The sequence below is a fragment of the Copidosoma floridanum genome, unplaced genomic scaffold (assembly GCF_036245765.1).
Source record: "Copidosoma floridanum isolate Cflo_tuat_1 unplaced genomic scaffold, Cflo_Japanese_pri ptg000030l, whole genome shotgun sequence".
NCBI lineage: Eukaryota > Metazoa > Arthropoda > Insecta > Hymenoptera > Encyrtidae > Copidosoma > Copidosoma floridanum.
Genome location: NW_028321907.1, coordinates 5,571,999 through 5,593,470, shown reverse-complemented (window position 1 = coordinate 5,593,470; position 21,472 = coordinate 5,571,999). Strand labels below are relative to the sequence as shown.

General features: G+C 42.6%; 1 protein-coding gene across 1 annotated transcript in view; it reads right to left on the bottom strand.

Moving 5' to 3' along the window:
* Window positions 1-21,472, bottom strand: part of PH4alphaEFB (prolyl 4-hydroxylase subunit alpha-1) — a 147,960-nt gene that overhangs the window by 30,451 nt on the left and 96,037 nt on the right. The gene's annotated exons all lie outside the window — the stretch shown is intronic.

The window sequence follows — 21,472 nt, the reverse complement described above, 5'->3', positions numbered from 1 at the left end:
CTTGCTCGTCTCGAGCTTTTATTTGCCAAACGCGCGAGAGTCCCGGAATTAAACCGCGAGGAAAAAAGTTTTCACCCAAAAACACAATGACCCTTTCTCCGTACATAGTGAAAAATATTAATGGAATAATCCAGCCGAAGCGTGTGCGTTTGTAGTTTCACTCGTTCACGAAAGCTCAAATCCCGCTTTTTCTCTGGAAGCTCGTACAAAAGCTCCGATGGTCTGCCTTGGAGGAAAAAAAAAACGAGAAGACGGAGAGGAATCCTCGCGTTTGTCTCGGTTTCATTACAGCTCGTACAAATAAGCGACAACGACGGCCAGCACTGCAATGCACTATACAGCAGCTTGCGCGCTCATCCTCGACAAAAATGTACCAAGAGAAAATAAAAACAAAACAAAAAAAGGGGTGGGGGGGACAGGCATAATTTTTCCCGCTAGTGCTTTGGGCGCAAGGAGCTTTTTTTAATTAGCATAAAGTCACCGTAAGGACACAGAAAACGAGGCGAAAAATCTCTCGCGATATTCTCCCCCGGGAGCTTTTCTCTCGCCTTGTTTTTTAATACACCCACCCCCCCTCCCTTTTCGACTTGCTTTTTAATTAAGAGCTCGTCGATGCCGCGTCTGGGTTTTTCTGTTTACTGCTCGTACATACACATACGCACGCGAAGGAGACGCGGGGAAAAAAAAAAATTTATCGACGGCGTGTGGCTGGGGCGCGCTGAAAAGCTCCTTTTTGCAAGCTCCCGTGGATCAATGCGAGAATTTAATTAAGAGCCGCGTGCGTACTTGGGTTTGGGAGGGGGGGGGGTTGCGTGTGTGCATTGAAACGAAGTCGATCGTGACGTGGTGGGCGAAGAGGGTGGAAAGAAAGCCGCGGATGGGAGCGCGGGCGCCGTCGACGAGGAGAAGAGGGCGAGGATAACGTATCGTGCGTGAGAGTACGGGCACGCGTTTGAGGGACTATACGTCGGAGAGGGCGGCTTGAGGATTAACGCAAGGCGAAGGGGGGGGGGCTCTCGTGATGGGTTTCTTTTCTCTCGCTTCGATTTCGTTCCCTCTTGTTTTAATCTTGCTTTTTTTTGACCTGTCTGCGAGCGAGGAGCTTGCAAACGCAGCGGAAGCGCTGTCCAGCTGGTCTTTGCAGCTTTGGAAGCGATTTTTTATCTTCATTTTAGATGTTTTGCTGCATCTTTCAAGTTTTCGGAAAGTTCGATTTTAATCATTAATAGTGCGTCTATTTTTGAGATTGATATTGCGAAATGTTGATTTACGAAGTTATCGAAACATAATATCGGAAAGGGGAATCGAATATTGTTTCATTTTCGAAATCTACCTGTACGCGTTTGGGTGTCTCTTGAGACAACAGTACCGTGCTTTTACGTGATTACCGGGTGGAATTCAGAACCATGTAATACATCACGGAATTCTCGAAAAAAAAAAAAAAACATGCATTTTTAACTGCGGTTCAATAGAATAGAAAAAAAAAAAAAAAAAGATTTCCCATCAGCCTCCCGGTAAAAAGTAATCTTTGCGCACCGACCGATAGTTAGCTATGCACAAGTGCAGTGTGAGTCGTCTATAGCTGGTATCCGTAACGTATCTCGCTTGCGAGCTTCTAATTATTTATTTCTTCCTTCCCGCCAGCAATGATTTGTATTTTTCTTCCTTGTATCACTAGACGAGCTGACAGCTGCTACTGCAATTTTGTGTCTTCTTCTGTGCTCGTTCGTAGGCTTGGATAAAAAAGGGGGGGGGGCGAACAACAAAAGAGGCTGATGACGATGCAGCAGAAAGAAAAAAAAAGATAAAGGAACGGTGAGCAATGCTCCCAGCTCTGTTCTCTCTCTTTCTCTGTATGTACGTGCGTGCGTGTGTGTTGTACGTACATTAAGTACTGAGGTATAATATATTGTGGCATGGAAGCGTGAAAACTGCACACGCACATTTTTATTTTTTTTTATTTTATTCTCTTTTACGCACGTAGTTGTCCCCAGTAAGGTTTCTCCTATTGCACTGCTACTGCTCTTGCTACAACTTTTGCGACGACGTCACAGCTTTGACCACGCGGTCGAGTGTCGCTCGAAAAAATAGTAAAAGAAATGAGATTAAAAAAAAAAAAAAACCTACACGAGCTTTCGCCGAACTTTTAACGAGGAAGTCTTTCGTTTACTGCCTCTGCTTCTTTTTTTTTTTTTTTTTTGTTCCGCTGATCCTCGCGGTAGCTGCGCATGATATCCTTTGAAAGTGGTGAGGCGCAAAATTTCATTTCGAGGTTTTTATTTCGACTGGCCTTTGTTGGGCGAAAAATTTTGGAGCAATCCAGCGAGATTTTTTTTCCCTTTGAACGCCAACTCACCGCTATCCTTGCTCATTGGCAATTTAGCTTTTACAAACCCTGTGGTGATTATATTCGGATGCTGCAAAGTACTCAGCAAAAATTGTTACAACACAATACACGTAGTTTTTGATCACAGGAGTAGCGAAAGTGAGTTCGTATCTTTTGTTAGCTATAGTTTTGATGGGTCGTTCAATGCTAGTAACGATATCTGAATTTATACGAAAAAAAAAAAAAAAAAATTTTAATTAAAAACTATTTTGGTGAGCGATTCATCCACTCTGCCGTAGTACCAGCACATCGAGACAAAAGTGGCGAGGGTGGCGGATATGTTAAATTTTTTACAAAATTTTTCGGCCTTTCATCCGCTTTTCCAGCATCCCTCCATATTCCTCTCTGCTGCACACACTATACGTACAGCCACTCATAACGAGTTCCGGTGCCAGCCCCTGCGGAGTAAATTGCTTTACAAGGCCCCGGCGCTGTTGCTCTCCAGTATTTTAGCGGTGAATTTCGCCCGCAGCAGTAACCAACTCGTACACACGCACGCATACCCATACAATTCCGGGATAAAGAAAGTGAGGAGGGTAAAGACAGGAGCAGCTACACACGGTGTATATTGACGAGAGCCGCGCAATTTCAGCGGTGTTTGGTAGCGCGCGAATTCCTCCCATCGGGAGCTTGCGCTGCAAGTGCATGAGGTATCTCATAAAAAAAAAAAAAAAATTGACTTACGAGTCCCTCGAAATCGGAAATTTTTTTTTTCAAGCTTATCTTCGGGAAAGCTGTCGAAAATTTCAGCTCCTTGTGTAAAATAATATCGTAGGCTACACGTACCTCCCAGTGTATTATATGATACAAGGAAACTGTAGAAGTACATAATAAAGCAACTTTTTTTTTTCTAAGATTTAATGTAACGTTCGAAAAGTGCTTTGAATCGCCTCTTTTGATTACTTAAATAGTTGATGATTTGTTAGATAATATTGAGTATTGTATAAGAAATGAAAAACTGCTTTGTAATTTTGATGTCCCGTAAGATGTATATTTTAATTTTAACACAAATTACAATGATTGACACTTGTATGAAATTTTGACAAAAATTTGACAGACAGTGAAAAATGTACGTGTAAAAAATTACAAAGTCTATGAGGGAGCTTCAGTGAGCCTTGAAAGAAATAGCAGCTTTGCAAGTCGACCGAAAAATTGAGGCACCTACACATACATACATACATAAATTTCAGGTAATGCTGAGGCCGAGGCATTATTCAGAGACGATAAGAGAAAGAAGGACGAGACGTCTCACAAAAGCTGCTCTTGCTCCTTGAACATTCACGAAAAGCTGGCTCCTGTCTTTCGTGGCTAGACCCTATGTACATCTACAAAGAGAAAAAACGAAGACAAAGGGACCTCTGAAATTTTCAAGGTGAAAAAACTTATCATTCACGAATCCCTCTTTTGTCGATTTTTTTATCAATCAAACTGTTTGCAAGGCTCAGTTACAATTAAGGGAAAACACAACGTCAGGATTATTCCCAACACCGTTGCAATGCGGCTCGACAAGTCGCCCAAGTTTTCCTTCATCGATATTCTATAAAGTTGCACAACACGCGTTACACGTTTCTCTACCGTTCGTAAATGCGTTTTGAAGAAAATTTTTTAATAAAAAAGTTTCCAAACCCCGCGAAACTCGCCAACTCCGGCTGGCTTGGACGGCCGTATTTTTGTTTCGACAATTTACGCGTAGGTACACCTCGAGAGAACAAAAAGACAAACGATGATGATCGCAAAAAAAAACAAAAACAAAAAAAAAACTACACCAAAAGGCTATAAAAATCCATCTTTCGCACCCGAGCTTAAAAAAAAAAAAAAAAAAAAAAAAACCTCCTTCCTGCCTTGGCTCTCTTGGTCCGACTGAGTTATTGTTATGCATATTACACCCTCGGCATAAATCAAAAGAGCAGTGGCTAAAAGAACCTTGCAGCTGCAACAAAAAATCCACACTCACACACACACCCAGACAGAGACAGATAAATTGAACGTCTCTCGCTCCATACACACGCGACACTGAGCTAATAGTCGGTAAATCAAGATGCTCTCGTGAATTAAGACGCTCGAGGTGCGCGGGCAACAAAAATACACCTCGAAAAGTCTCCGCGAAGCTGCCGAAAAATAAAGGATTCGGCCCAATGCAAAGCGCAAAGTTGACGAAGGGGGTGGGGGGTGGGGGTGAAAATGCATAAATGTAAAAGAGGAACGAAAGTCGCGCTGACTCGGCCGCTTGGCTGAAAGGCTGACGATCCGATGAATAATGCATTTGTTGCAGCGCGCCGGGACCCCTCGATTTTGCGACGTGTAGTACGGCGTTTACGGTGCCCGCTATGCGAATGTGTATATGTTTTACTTGACATATATAGGTTATGCATAAGCGATGGCTCGATCTCGTGGCTCTTGATAAAATGATGGTGGTGGGCGTCGTCGTTAAAGAGATTGCTGACGGTGTCGTAATGTTTGCGTAAACAGATGTTTTTTTTCGGACGGTTTGTTGTCGTCTCAGTCACTTTGTTATCGAAATTTTGACGAAAAGTTTCGCTTATCCAACTTCGATTTCAGGCTTTCGTACATTAATTATGCTGTTATCTCCACGCTGGCTCTAAACTAAGTTGGTAATAGTAAACTGAATACCCTTAATAGATAATAGAGTTAGTTTTGTTCTGATCACTAAACTACGTCAGTTAATTTATTCTTTGGTAAAATTTTTTTCATTCAATATTTTCCAAGCCACTACTGCATGCAGGTGTAATCAAATACCTCCTTGCAGAATTTCAAATTGAGGAAGTACATTTACCAAGATACCCGCATTCCTCGTACATATTAAAAAATACAATTTATTACAAATTCCATTCGAAAAAAAAAGCTCTTGGACCATAAATCACGTAGGTAGACACGCGAAATCCTTTGTCATTCAATTTAACAAACAACTGTTCGCACCTCAACTGCATATACTTATCGCTGGTTAAAATTTAACAAGAAGGGAGAATTAATGACAAACACCCCTGATTCCGATCCCAAAGCTCACTAACCATCTGTGAGGTAGGTCACTACAAGTAGAAAGGAATCCGGGCAATGTCGCAAATCGCCAAAAGTTGGTACAGGGGAAAAGGCATGCAGCTGCGTCGAGGGGTAAAAAAATTACACGGGGGTTTAAAAAAAAAAAAAAACGGCACGCGGTCTGTCCCTGCTGCAAGAGACAATAAAGCCTCAAGGGTCGAGAGGACGACCCTGGCTTCTTGTTCTTCGTTTTTGCCATTATACGCTATACCTCGTCGGAGGAGGAGGAGGAGGAGGAAAAGGCAGAGCCTGGGGGACGTAATGATAAAAGGCGGATGATGGGCGCTCTACGGCGGAGGGGGAGAAAGGGGCGACGGATTAGGCTTGGAAATTAAAATTTTCCGTGTTACTTGTACATCCGAGTATATGCGTGCCCGCGTCGAGGGGGTAATTTTCACCGAGGAGGAGCACAGCACCGATGATGGGCTAATTTTAGGGGTGATTAGTTCCAAAGGGTAGACGCAAGGGTTGGGCATTATTTCATCAACAGAAAATTGATGAGGAATTGAGCTTTTTTTTTTTTGTAACAGTTATGGATAGAAAAGTGATTTGATGTTACACACGACAGTTTAGCGTAAGTTCACCTCCAAGTAGTCCATAAGGAGTAAGTAAAATGACCCTGAAAAACAATGTCCATGAGGGTTTTTCTTCGGAATCCAACTTCTCGTATGCGCAAGAGATCTAGTCAATTGCACACACCCGTATGAAGATTAGCGGATCCATGTTTCGTGAAAAAAACCAGCTAATTCAATGTACAGTTCGGTGGTGTTTCCCTTGTGTTCAGGATCAATCTTGTTCCACGAGCATAACCCGGAGTGTAAAAACAAAGTTCGACCAAAGGGGCGGGTGAAAAAACTTTGCGCTGTATACGGGCTCCGGGAGCGTGAAAACGAGCAGATGAGAGAGAAAAAGTAAATGAAAAGAGGAAGGGTGCAGTAGCAGGCCACCGGTGCTCTATCGGTTTTACGTCAGGGCCAGGTACACAACGCGCGGAAAACACAGGGGGGGGGCTAGCTGTTGTGCGTCGACCAAAACCCGAGGCGTGCGACGAACGATAAATTTCTCTCTCTTTCTTCGATCCATCTGTTTCTATATCTTTCTTTGGCTTCCCTTGTCAACTTGATTTTCTCCCTCCTCTCTCTGTCTCCCGTGCGCGCACCTTGGCGCTCATCTTCCCCAGGTGCAGCGAGATCGAGAAATCCTCCGGGACTCTGCTTGCCCTTCTTTTTCAAAGATTTCAATTTATTGGAAATACCATTTTGCTTTTTTTTTCCTCCCCACCCGAGCAGGGGGTGAAGGTGGAGCGACTCGAACCGTGTCAAAGGCTGCGTTCGTCTCATTACCGTGGGTACACCAACTTGTGGCTGAATTTTTAATGGCAACGCGATTGGCGTTTTTTTCCGGACAGGTAGTTCGAGGAGCCGGAGAATATACCAAACGCAATTTTTCGCTCAAGCGACCGGAGGAGAAAAAAAAAAGAGAGAGAGAGGGAAGGAACTTTTCCGGGGAAAACTCTTATTTACCCGAGTAATATGCTCCCCGGTGTTCCGCACGCGTTTTTTCAAGCGCCACTCGAGTGCCGCGCCACCACCACCGTGATCCAATTCAACTCGATCTCCAGCGCCACTAGACAACATTTCCACGCCATCCAATCAAGCCCAAGAAAGTCTCTCGTAAATAAATACACCCCTGCCCCGCTTCTCCCAGCTCCGACTTTTTCCCATCGGTAAATCTACACCTATACCGGGGAGAAAGACGCTATTTGGATAATAAATATATTCGGATGATAAATTTACGTACCGATGATGCCTTTGATCTGAGAAATCGGACGACAAGCCGAGCAAACAGGATCTTGAAAAAAGTCTATTTTGAATATTGGATATTATTTCGAATCAAACCAACTTTACTTTGATCATTATAATTGACGCGAGCATTATGCAAGAAAGTTAATCACGGCGTAAACAACAAAGCCTCCGGAGTATGATAAATTAATACGGAAAATTTGATATGCGCTTTTAATTAAAATTCCGTCAAAGCTGCTTGGCTCGAGAGTGCGTGTGTATAAATGTATATACATGTAGCACGAACAGTGTATTTTAATAGACCCTCACCTTTTACGGGGACGATGTGCATTCTTCGAACAAACTAATGTAATTAAAGTTAAATCCGATGAACATCAGAGCTCCGGTGTAACGAGGCAGAAGAGAAATCGCGGCATGAATCACGTTTCAAATAAACTTCCTATAAATCCGGCTCCGTATATTGTGGACATACCTCGCATGTGACATCCCGCAAATTGAAAAAAAAAAAAAGAAAAAAAAAGAGATCAAAGGATCATAGGGTGCACGTCAAAAGTTTCGCGCGAAAAACCCTCAAGACACATTTCAAGTTTCACCCCCTAACGAGACTTGGATTCCTCCTTTTTTTGGCCCCATCCTTGCTCTCAGGTGTACGAGCCAAATGGAAGAAAATAGCCGACAGAGTCATTTAACGTCGGAAGAAAAACAAAAGCCACGAGAAAACACCTCACCTCCTTTCTTCCATCCCCACCCCCTTTCCTCCCTCTGAAACGTATAGGTTTCCAATACGTACGGCGCGATATATTAGGAGTGACCCTTGGCAGGTCGTGCTTCGGTCATGACCACACACACACGATGTACCATTTCATCCCTTATATATAATATACGGTAGTGTGGTCTCTCTGGTTTTTTTTTGGAGCTAAGCAACCGAGAAAGTTGCCGTCATATCACATGGTCGGATGATGAGGATACGTGTAAGCTCCCATATAGGCAAGATTTATGTTTTGTTTGCAAGTATATAGCTATCGCTTTTTCACTTACCGGTACCTTTCGGCTAATGGCTAACGTTCTCGCAGATGGATTTCCGATACGGCACTCGGGGATGTCTTTCTTGTTCGGAAATAAAAGCGTGAAAAATTCATGGATATACGTATGGACTTAGGTACAGAGCGTAGAGAAATACAGTTCGTTAAACCGAGTAAACTTGATTCATAATAACAACATATAGCACATCGGACTTGTCAATATCACTCCTGCTCGGGGTGTGCCAAGTTTCACGAAGTTTGTGCTATACGTTGCGAATTTGTGTTATCCGGTGTATACGTACTAGACGAGGCGAGCGCAAATAAATATATTGTTTATCCTTGATGGAAACTTGGTATCCCGAGTAAAGTGATATCGTCCGTTGTAAGGACGGTGCATATCGGATTTCGATGTAACGAGTTTGCGCGGTACGAACCATCGGTATTCGATACTTTTGGTCGAATTATGAATATCAACTGTGCGCCCGCTGTTATTACTTTTAATAATAAACTCGTTACGTGGGAGGCTATTTTATCGATGAAACGTCCTTTTTTCCCCTTAAATATTATCAGTGTTATTTGAGAGGGAGTTTTATGTAAGAAAAAAAATAATAATTTGAGAGGTTGTTAAAAAAATATTTAAAAAATGTTGTCATTCAGGCAATAATAAATGTAAGAGAACTGGTCTGTAAAAATACAAGTATTTCCTAATTCTTGCACCATAATGAAATTACAAAAGCTCGATAAACTTTCCACAGTCGACCTACCCGTTCGGTGTTTGCTTAAATCTTTGTCGAAAGGTAAGTTATGAAACCTAGTTTCTCTGTACTCGCGTTTCGCAAAACAATTTATATCCAGTTGTAAATATGTTATATTAAAAAAAAAAAAAAGAAGAAGAAGTAGAAAAAATAAAATACCACACACCATCGGAAAATCGATTGTCTATAAATGTCCAAGCGCGTATTAATATTACTATCGATTTTTCCAATTGCCCCTAGCAAAGCTCAAAAGCCAGCCTTCCCCCTGCCGGCTGATCCCGTGCGATCGACGAGAGCTGCTCAGCAACAAGGCAAGCCACCACCTCTGTCCGAGCGTCTTCTCTCGTTATCCATACTCCCTCTTCTCCCTCCACAATGTATATACGTGTGCTGCTGGCACACAAAGTAACTTCTCGAGACGGCCGAGAAGGAAACTCCGTACCTTTCGGGCCGAAAGTTAAAGTCACGGTGGGCGCGGCGTCTTCAAAGTGTCTCCTGATTACACGCCGGGAGTAGCTTCCCTGCTACTAGTCTTGTCTCGCGTGTAGGTCGGGCGCGCCAGAGCGAAAGTTCGGGATTATAGGGGCTATACAAAGGGGAAAAGTCGAGGCAAGGAGGACGAATGGCGCGCGTTTGCTGTTGCGGAAAAATGCTCCTCCCCCCCCCCGTCGAAGCCTTTGGTGGATTATGCTCGGGTTTTTCCTTCCCCCCCCCCCTGCCGTGCCTTTGTTTTTTTGTTTTTGTGTACCTGCATCGCGTCAGGGACGAGATCGAGTGGAAATTAAAGCTCGCGCGCCAGAGCTTTGCAAATAAATGCACGAAACTTGTTTGACAACGTAAATTCCAAATTGAGGTAAAAAAAAAACAGAAAAAGGAAAAAGTTACTACTTTTACGAGTATACACCGTAAAACGAGGGAACGAGACGAGAAGGGGGAGAACGAGGCACGTGATTAATCGGCCGAGGAGCCGTGGCGCAAAGAGCCTTTGCACAGAGAGAGGGAGACCGCGAAGCTGCGGCAGCGTTAGCCATCCAGTCGCTGGAAGCGTAATTGACGAGAAAAAGAGACAAAAGCTATGTACACGTAGATACACATATACATTGGCACGTCGCGCGAGTTTCCCTACTAATTTCGAGAGTGAAATTCGGCTCCCGTGGCGCTGGTACATAGCCACACACACACGAGCTTTATTTCCTGAGCTGCACCGCGGAGCCCCCCCCGTGAAAAGATCGTTTCGTGGCTCGGTAGAAATATTTGATGCCCCTGGGGGCACCGACGCGCGCGTTGGCTTTTGAGCGTTCGATGGATGACTTTCATTGTTACGCCACGCGGAGCTTTTGGATGATTTGGGCACGAGGGGACGGGTGGAGCTTTTAGCGATGATTAACGTAATTATATCCGTTATACGTGAGCTTTGATTAATTAATTTAGGCGCGATATCGGCTTTATGGTCATTGGATTATTAATTGCACATTATTTATCAGAGGGCGGGTAGGCGAGAAATTTACACGTGCCCCGTATGATTATTACACTGCGCAGTGTAATTTTTCTCCATCGTGATGCGTGAAGGAAAAGTGGTTACACGATTTGTTAGGTGGAAGCTGCATTTCATTTAATTATTTTAATTTCCATGTTTATATTTTTATGAAGTTAGTCGTGTAAAAGTGACGTTGAGTACCAATGTATTTCCTTTTTTTTTCCTACCAACTCGTCGAACCGTGAGCTTTACCGGTGAAGATAAGGAGCTTTCCAGCCACTCTACTGGTCGCAGCCTCTACCCTTATTTACCCGTGTAAGCTTAAGTATGAGCGCCAGATCTATTTTTTTTCCCAACAATGTGATTCCAAACTAAAGCAGCATCCGCCCCGAATCGAATCGAAGAAGTAATCACGAGACGGTCTGCGTCAGGTCGGAAATGGTGACTTGGCACATCCGTGGAGCTAATTCCCGGTCCCGTAGGTGCAAAGCTGTATACGTACACATATATGTCCCTCTCGAAAGATAGAGGCTTACGTGTCTGCCTTATTTTCCTCCTCCTCCAGCTTCTAATGCTACGCACGTGGCTCCCGCCTCAACGCGGAAAAGCTGTGCCATCCACCCACAAGCGAGTATATAGCCACAGTGGACTTTGCACAGCCGAGCGGGAGAAATAAAAAAAAAACACATCTTTCTCTCGTCTTCTCCCTCGGCTACTTTGTCACGAGCTTTTACTCGTCCCTTCCGTCCTCCTCTCTTATCTCTCCCCGTGTACTCCTGTCCCCAGGGCTGTGAACACTCGGCCCTGATCCTGGGCTCTTTTCGTCCCCACACGCGCGCCAAGAAGAAAGACAGCTTTGCATACGCGCACCATCCTCGAGGCGTGAAAATTATTACGCGCGTGTGACGGAAGACGACGTTTGCCCTTGAATTAGAAGCCCCCCCGCGAGCGCTTCCACGGACCGGCCGAGCTTAATTTTAATCCACCACTTCTCCACGCGTTTGTGCAACCCATTGAGAGTTTCTCCCTTCCTGTGTGGGTGGGTCTTTGTTTCAATTATTCGCTACCTCCGCTCTAATGCTGGGGACGTTTCAACACATTAGATGCGGTTGGTGGTGGAGAGGTGAACATATCACGAAAAAAGCTCTTTCACTATATTTCAGCCTGTGATTTTTCATTACAACACGTCACATGTAGATTTGAGGGTTAATTACTTCTTCTTTACGTACCCGAGTTACGAAGTAATTATCATTCACAGTTCGAGGATCGACGTACATTCCCCAGTGCTGCTCTGGCCGACATTTCCATAATATATTTGTGTTGGCTCTCGCGGGAGCTTGCAGCATTTAAAATTCACGCTATCTGTTTTTAGCTGGCCTCCTCGAAATTTCATTACATGGTAGTTTTTTTTATTCAAAGTTTGATTTTTTTTTTTCTATTTTGACAGCCTGACGTTGGTGCCGTGCTTGACGAATGAAAACCGCATTTTTGGAAAAATAAAAAAGCAGACAAGTCAAAAAACTGGTTGTCACTTTATAGCGTTATTAACGTCACCATTAAGCTTTAGAAAAAAAAAAAAAAAAAAGAAGAAGAAGTTTGAACCAACAGTATGGATGTATTCATGGACGGCTTGTGCCAGAAATCAATAAGTATGGGATTGGTGCGATATATAGAGAGAGATTATCAAAAGAAAATAAGTTACTGTGCGATGGACCACATACAAACCCAAAATAGAGCTATTCGGTTGACTGGCAGTCCCCTCGCGTACCCAAAGCCACTGGAAATCCCGTCGACTCGCCATCCAAAACCCATAAATATATTTCGCCAAGGACAACCTTCCAAAAACGTCCCCTTCCAGATACTCCTGTACCATAGTACGTATCAACAGGAGATGTCCCACAAATCAACATCAAGTTCAAGCATTCCAGGGTCTCCATAAGCCGGCTCTTTCTGCTCGCTCCATCGCATACTTCATCCATACGCACCGGCTCGTTCATCTTCCACGCGCACCCCCCCCCCCCTCCACGTATACTAGACGGCCCCTTTTCTCTTCCGCGCCCCCACCCCCCTCATATTCTCCGGTAAACTTCCTCCACATCCCAGCCAAGCTCCTTGAATAATCGTCCGATCGTTATTGAGTTATGAAGAGGAAGGAGTCTCGGGATGTGTACCACCACTCCCGGCTTTTAGTGTATCCATAAGTTCATGTATACTTTGGTAGGTTTATAAATGTATGTACGAGGGAGACAGCCCAATGAACTCTATTCTTCTTTTTTTTTACCTCGGCTAATGCAACAGCAGCTCTCGGAATACGATACGGAGTAGGTGTGTGTTGCGAGCCATTGCCCGGAATTTCGGGAAAAACCATGAGGCATATGTGTATTTGAATATCAAAGGTGGAGCCAATCGAAGCCAGACAGACGCGGGATTTCCCCGGTGCCGATATGTTATTCCGAGGATCTGCCTCCTGCCAGCAAATCCCCCGCGACGAAAGTTGAAAAGGACACGCGCGCCTCGGGGTACCACAGCCTACACGTAGTGTTACATGGAGAAGAAAAAAAAAAGCTATAGGCGAAACAGAGATTCGCTGTCGGGCAAGACGACGGGGACATATATACCTCATTGATGGATCGATCGGCTGCAGCGCGACTATGATATACACTTCGAGGTGGAGACAAGAGCTGAACTTTGATACGGAAATGGGTTGTCGCACCCATACCAGGGAGGGAGTGAAAAAAAAGGCTTATTGGAGGGCCATTGATGGCTCGTTCGAAAATTTACGGGAACATTCAAACGAGCCGCTTCAACTTTTCCCATTACGTCGGGCGCGAGTTTTTAAAAAAATGACGGCGGGGTGTATAAGGGACGGTTTCCCGAGGCGGTAAATTCTCGATTATCTTGGGGGAAAAGTAGCCGTTTTCACATCATGTGCACCGCGAGTATTATGCAAGGCGAGGGTATATATACCCAAACCGGATGGAGTTGCAGGGACGTGTGGTCATTTTTTACAAACGATAAAAACAACGGATGATTTAAAAAAATAATAAAAAGCACAGAGCTGTCGTTCAGCACGAACATCGGGGTTCGGAGTGATAAGTCCCAATGGGAGCGTCAAATGGAGAAAATTGAAAAGCCAAACAGCCGCACGTGGCTGCAGTGATTTCCGGAGGATCAGAGGTATATAGCGATCGCTATATTATATGCACGGAAATATGAAAAATTTTAATACAACGTACGCGCGTGTGCATTTCAGCACCGGAATTTTCCCATTTCGCGCGCAGGAGCATGCAAATGTTATAACGCCGGGAGTAGTCTCTCGAGAGGCGCTTCGGACGAATACTCAAAGCTCCGAGACGTCCGAGTCGCAGTCGGCATGTGCGCGGCTTGTAGTACCACCTGCGCCTTACACGCACACGTAGGCTTCCTCATCTATTTCGGCTTTTCGGGGAGATTGGAGGGCTTTTATATGCGAGGGCCGGAAAAAAGCGGCGCATTTTTGGTAAGAAAATAAAAGTCTACCGGTGCCCGGTTGTAGGTGGAGTAAAGTAACGTAGCCGAGGATGCGGGTGAATCGAAGAGAGGGATTAAATAAATACAGGCAGTCGTGCGCGGAGGTACGTGATATATGAATGGGAAATGAGGAAATAGGGACAATGGGTATATCGGCTTGGCGTTGGAATTTCCAACGCGCAGCTTCGTTTTAAGCCTCCGATTGGGGGACTCCTCTGGGGCAATGGAGACTTTTTTCAATGCCGCTGACGTGGATCGGGACGGAGAGTACACCGTAACCCTCATCAAGCCAAGTTATAATATTGTATACGATTTGCAAATAAAACTTTTCTCGACACACGCGCCTGGAGGCGATCATCGATGCTTGTTTGCAAACAGACCGTCATTTCCCGGGGCCTCGAGTTTACTTTCGTCCTCCTCCTTTTTTATGAATCATTCACGCGGTGAGGTAAAAATTTTCCCGACTCGCGCGTAGAAGCGGAAATCAAATATCAAAGTTGGAGGGAAAAAGAAAGAAAAAAAAAAGCAAGTGTGTCTCGCTCGAGAAAAGGCTCGAGTGTACGCGATAGCGAGCAACACGCAGGGCCGAAAGTTAAGAGGTAGCGCGTGGAACAAAAAAAAAATGTGGAGGAAAAAAAAAAAATTCGCCTCTGTAGTGCGTATAGGAAAAGACAGGAGTTTGGTATGGAGAAGAAAAGGAAGAAAAAAAAACATAGAGTGGTACACACGAGCGAAAATGAAAGAGAGATATAAAGAGCGAGTGTACGCTCGTAGAGGGAAGATACATCGGAAAAGTTCGGCAAAAGTGAATCCACGGGATATACGTACATACATACGCATGTATAACCTACGGGTGCACGTGTCGGTGGTATCTTCCCGAAAAGACGTCGTTTACCTCTTCCGCAACTCCCGTCCTCGCTTCTTACGTGTGCCGCGAAACGCGACTCTCGAGCCGTAAAAAAGAATCATCGCGGTCCCCCTCCCCCCCATCGTTTCTTTTACTGTCCTTTATTCCCCGATTTCTCGCCTGTCTGAACTTCCGCACGCACCATACCTTCCTCCCCCCCCTACCTCCATCCAAGCTGTTTCTTCGTTTATTTGTTTCTCGTTAATTCAATTACTTTTATCTTTTTTTTTTCTCATCATCAAAGTAGTCAATTTTTTTTTTCGTCTCGTCTATACATGCGTTTTTCTAAACAATCACGAGATGATACGGTTTACAATACATGGCGTCTCCCAAGTTTCTACTAATACACAAAATTAATGTATGATAATAATTCAGATAGGATTTAATTATTCGTGCACTCCGATAGGGTATCTCTTTTGATGAACGTCAAACTAAAATTATTTTTCCAACAAATAATCAGATATTTTCTTTAATAAATTCAAACTGCAGTTTCAATTGACAAATACTGACGAGCAATTCGTGTTTTTCTGAAAATTGTCCAGTACTGCTCGTAAAAAGATATTCCGTACGGTTATCCTGCCAGTGGCATCGGTATCTATTTCAAGAATGTGTGGAATCTGCAACAAAGTCAAACAGATAGTTTGTATACTCGCTCAGGACTCTATCGCTCGGACAACGAAAAATTTATCCGTGACATGAAAAAACAATTAGGATTCTTTCATGACAAGCTTATCTCAAGGTATTCACTAATAACACGCATAAATGGGAGAACAAGATAAACAGCATGTCTAGATCTCTATATTACTGTTGTATAACTCTTTCATATTGTAATTATTTATTTGCGTTGAAGTACAGTATTGATTGTATAAATTATACCAATTTAATCAACCTTGCATACAAAATATAACTCCTATTCTGTTGAAAATTGTCCAAATTAAATTATTCTAATATTTCAACTACTCGCTGTTACATTTAATCATATTTAAAGATGTAAAAAATAAAATGCATAATTCCACAACAAGGTCTAACACACATTTATTGATATCGACAATAACTTGTATACTAAAGAATTTCTCGTCAAACAATACATTTCATTATTTTCTACCTCTTTATGATGGTAAAATACCTTAAAGCAACTGACTCGGATTATTTGTCCTTGAAAATCATTTCTGCGCTGATCAAAAGTCAGATTAGTTGCCCTTAATCCTTTCTTTTCATCCCAAGTTCCAAAATGACTTTTAATCAATTCTCGATCCCTTGCAATTTGGTAAACTTCGCTAAGCTCTCGAGCATTTATACCCGTAATTTTCTGCACTACGAGAAATAGGCAGTTGAAAGGAATGTAGTTGTTGGAGAAAAATTCATCAGCTTTTGTTTTTTCACTCAAAAAAATCATCCATTGAATGTTGTCCGTTACAAACCACAAGGATATTTCCTAAAAGCGTATCGCACACTCAATTACTGTAATTACAAAAGTAGTATAAAAACGTATACAAATAAATAAAAACTGCTTAGCAAAAACTATCTTCAGATCGTGAAATCTGAAAAGTGGTTCTTATTTCTTTAATCAAGTTCACGACTACAAACATTTTTTATCAAAACAAAACAACCAAAATTAACATAATGCTAACTTTAAGAAACTGTTTCATCTCTTCGGAGTCATTCATTAGCACGATCAAGGTATTCTGCAATTCAGAAGTATCAATTTTCATCTAGAAAAAGAAGTATCAGAGAACGTTAGTGGCATATAAATATTTTAATTAATGATCAGTGATTATTACGAAAATCATTAAATAATTCTAGTATGATTGTCTGTCAAATCATGCATATATTAGATGAACTGAATGCATAAAAATGATGGTTCTTCCTCGAGTAGAAATTTTTATGTTTTACCGAAATGAGAATGTCATATATAATACATTGTAAGGCCATCATCACACGTAACAGCGCAGTGTATAAAATATTTTTACGCTTGCAGAGCCCAAAGATTTTAATTCAAGGACTATCTTGTGTACAAATATACAAATAAAGCTGTTTTTCTTCTTATGGACCAAATGATCAAGTATATAATCACTTTCACACGCAGCACAAGACAAACTTGACTTTTTATGCTAATAATTATTTTTACCCCGTCAAATAGTAATGTAATGCGTCCAACTACTTTTATTTTTAAATAAAAGCCACTGTGTACTGATAATGCCTGAAAACGATCTCGGTGATCCTTTTTAAAATGTACAATTAAATAATATTAAATGTTTTGTTCAGAGATTTTTTTAAAGTCAAAAAAATGTATCCAGTTGCTTACTAAAAGTTTTGTTTCATTACCCTTGATTTAAAGACTTCTATCTGATTAAAACATATTTTTACCATCGGCAAATAGATTTTCATGGTATCAAAAAGTTTATTAAGCACGTGGTATGGATTGAAAAAAAAAAATTGCAAAAATTTGGTTGCGCACGACCGCGCTTGAGCCAGGTATTAGCTGACCTGTCATCCCTAGTAGTTGTTATTACAATCTTCTAACACCCTAGTGAGAGGCTCCTGGCTCATTTTCCCTATCCTACTTTCTAGCTGACCCTACAACCCCTCAATGTGCTACTTATGATTCTACCTTAGATCTAGGATTAACTCTATCTTATTTCTATTTTTCTTATTCTATCTTACACCTATTTTTTTATTCTACGTTATTTCTAATTATTATTCTAATTATTCTACCTTAAGATCTACTCTTATTGTTCTACCTTACATCTAGTCTTACTACTCTACCTTAAATCTACGATTTTTAATTCTACATTAAAATCTATTTGCTTACTGACTAAGGCTTATAGATTAATTAATTTCTACCCAACACCGCTTAAAAAACTACGTCGAAGGTCAGCCGCGAACCCGGACCCCCTGGCAACTCAATATCTGATAGCTAAAGCTTTCATACGCACTTAACCACGCAGCTACTGAGCTCTTGCGGTCAGGCTTGTTTAATAGTATATTTCAATCATTAGTTTGGTATAGATAACAAAATGCCTGTAAGTGAGATACTTGTGTATGTGTTAATTGCTTGGCGTATCGGTAAGTATATCTATATGCCCGACCAACTTGACTGTAATCGGTTATACAGATATACTGATATCATGCTAGTCCCACATAGTTATCAAATTTCTCGTTGGAGGGCGCCGTTTTTGCAACGCGATTGAGACCCAGCTGACACATAATGATGTGCAAACGTAGCCGTGGGTGTTTGCTTAAAATAATTACAACGTATCATCTTATAATATTGTATCACACTGGAAGAAAAGTGGCAACAAAAAGCCAACGCGATGTTAAAAGCGTCGCATTTTAGATGATAAGTTTTATCTTCTACGCCCCCTTGCGTGAGAAAAACAAAGCGTCTACGTGAGTAACATTGAAGCTAATATGCAGCTGAATAAAATTAAAAGCGTATGACGTGCGCTATTGAATGACAAATGAGCGGATATTTCGTATTTATTTGTTAAAGAAAATGAATCTTTGATCTCCAACTGAAAATTTACCAAAAACTGGCGCCTCACGTGTTTTGTTGGTATAGCAAGTGCATTTGTCGGTCAGCTGGATCCCTCCGTTTGTTGAGTATACCTATACGTACATAATTATTATTATATATTATCATAACAACTCGCCACGACGCTGCGCTGGTATATAGATATACAAAACTCGATGGAAATCTGACCGACCGACTGAAAAATGCTAATGATACTAATTACCAGATCAGATTATGTTTATCACTAATTATTTTTCCACACTATAGATGGCATATAAGCTTTGCTTTGATAAGTATAAGCTCACTTGTAAAATAATAAAAAGCGTTGTTTTGCACACAGGATATTGTATTGTGGTCGTTGTGAACGATGACGGTTAATCAAGTCCGAAAGAGGCTGTTTCGAATCAAATGTACGTGTATGTGTATACACGACGAGGCTTGAGCACGCGTCCATTGTAACGTGTACTTACGCGTCTCCGCTGTCCATCCGTACCTACATATTTATATCATCATCATCATCGATAGGAAGTTGAAGGTTTGAAGATCAGTCAAATGTGCGTATTGTGTAAATACAATCAGACGTATCTTCCCCATCTACTACATCGTAATCCATAGGCTCGAGAGGGTTCACGCACAATTAAATACGTACAAGAGGTGCCACTTTTTTCTCTTACGTTTGCTCTTGGAATCTCCGTCGAGAGATCACGCATCCTCGTCCCACCCGCGCCTCTCCTCTTACAGTTGTTTCCCCCTTCCGATCCACCTAGGAAGCGATCGATCAGCGAAAACGTGGATCACCACCGTCAGCTCCGACGAGCGAAACAAAATTGAAAATCACCGCAGAACCGTAACGAACGACAACCTCCACAACAGTTTACGCGATAGCGGCTCCGACTTGCCGAGGAATCGCAGCTATATAAGTATACCGTAGGAGGGGCCTCCGCTTAAGCGATCGCGGGAACTTTCGAGGGAAAACGGGGGGACGAGGGTTCGGGAGATGCATCGCGAGCATTCGCGCGCCGTGTGTTACGAGCCGCCAAGTTTGAACGCGTTTCCCACGGGGTCCTGCGCGCGCCTCGAGAAAACCGCTTGAGAAAGTTGTTGTGTATAGCGGGGGCTCCGTGGTACATGGGCCGGCTGAGGCACGTTCGTCCGCGGCATCTTTGACTATGACGGACACGTTCCCCCCGGCTTTTCCCGATCTACGAGGGTTGTAAAATTTCGCTGAGCAGTACGGCGGTGGGATGAGCGATAAATAACAAGGAATTGCGGAGGCGCTATATTGGATCTTGATTTATCTTGGATCGCGCGATGGGCCATTTTTTCCCGAGATGATGCCTCGAGTTTGACGTTACATCGGAAGCCGTCTCGCATTTTTTATCCCGCCCGCGTCGTGTTATTCGATCGTTACATTACCGCGGTCACTATATTTCGGGGGTTACGCGGGACCGATGAGCTTGTTATTGCTGTCGTCACAACCATTTGGCTGGGCCATTAAAGCCATATAGCGTCCATTCATCCCGAGTCGGGGAAACACTGACTTTGATGTTTTTCAAAGCCAAGCTCGGTAGCAGTGCTCCATTTGTACTTTTATTCGTCACTCGCCCCGAATTATTTCAATACATGGTGAACAAAAATACCCGATAACTCGATTAAGCATCTCAAGCAAAATTGTGAAAGAAAGTATGTATGCATTGCGTACGTGCCTCCGAAAGAGAATGGGAAATCCAAGCTGTGGAGTCTTGTAAAAAAAAAGAAAAAAGAAAAAAATAAAGGTATTAAATAAAAAAAGCACACCCCCTTTATCACGTACCCTGTCGACTGTATGGTCATGACAGCTCTCGCGAGGATTAAAACGTTCCTCGCATAAAAACCTCCTCCTCCTCCTCCCTTGAACTCCACGCGGTGACATATATATATATATGTATATATATATATATATATCTACATGTACGATGTCCATGTATATATACTTGCGTATGTATTTGCGCACGCATCAAGTCGCGAAGCATATATATCACTCGCACGTCGGGGCATTTCTCTCGTGTGACGACGACGGCGTTTGCTATGCAAATGCCCGAGCCGCGATCGAATATGATAATGTAGCCCTCAAAATTGTATGCTCACGTCGGTGTTTACCATCTGCGCAATGCGGAAGAGAATATGATATATGTATATAATATATGTAAGGTGGAGGATTAGGCAGACCAGAAGCGGGGGGGGGGCTGCTCGTTAGGGGCAGACCACCCTCGGGCTCGGATTTCGCGGGGATCGAGCTCAAAGCGTCGTCCTTTGCCTCCCTCATCTCCCTCGGATCTTCGTGAATTCTCCTCCTCCTCTGCGCGTCACTTTTATTTTTTACTTTTTTTTTTTTTTTGTATTTATCAAAGTATCCGTTTACCCCGTCTTTGTACCCCCTGGTTGTTTACTATCGCATACGTATATATACGTGGACGCAGTGCTAAGTCAGTTTTTATCATGTTTGCCAGACTGTTTTGTACAGCTATTGTCGGATGTTCGGTGCCTCGTAATTTCTTCACAATAAGTAAGGTAAAAATGTATCTTCGATACGAAAAATATCCGAAAATGTCATTTCTTCGTCATAGATCTAAGGTACAGGAAACTTTGATTTCCAAAGTAATGTATGATTATTTCAAGAGATGATAAACTACAATATTTTTGGCGTGTGTTTAATTCAGTAGATAGTGAATTTTACAGCCAGACAGGCAATTTCGTGACGAGAGACACACATATTATCCCCATTTTAACGATATTGGTCGAACAAAACAGACATTTTCATTTGTAGAATCCAGGCCAATTTGATTTTCCGGTTATTGTCACCCATATCATGGTAATTACCCCAATTAACCTAACGAGACAATCGAATGATAACTTAAAAAAAAAGTACAAAATAATGAAGAAGGAAAAAAAGAAAAAAGATTTCAGCATACGTTTAATCGAATCCACTGTATATATGCCCAAACAAATCGAGAGAAAATATTGAATATCCGCGATTCGTCGAGCTGTCCCTCATGATTACGG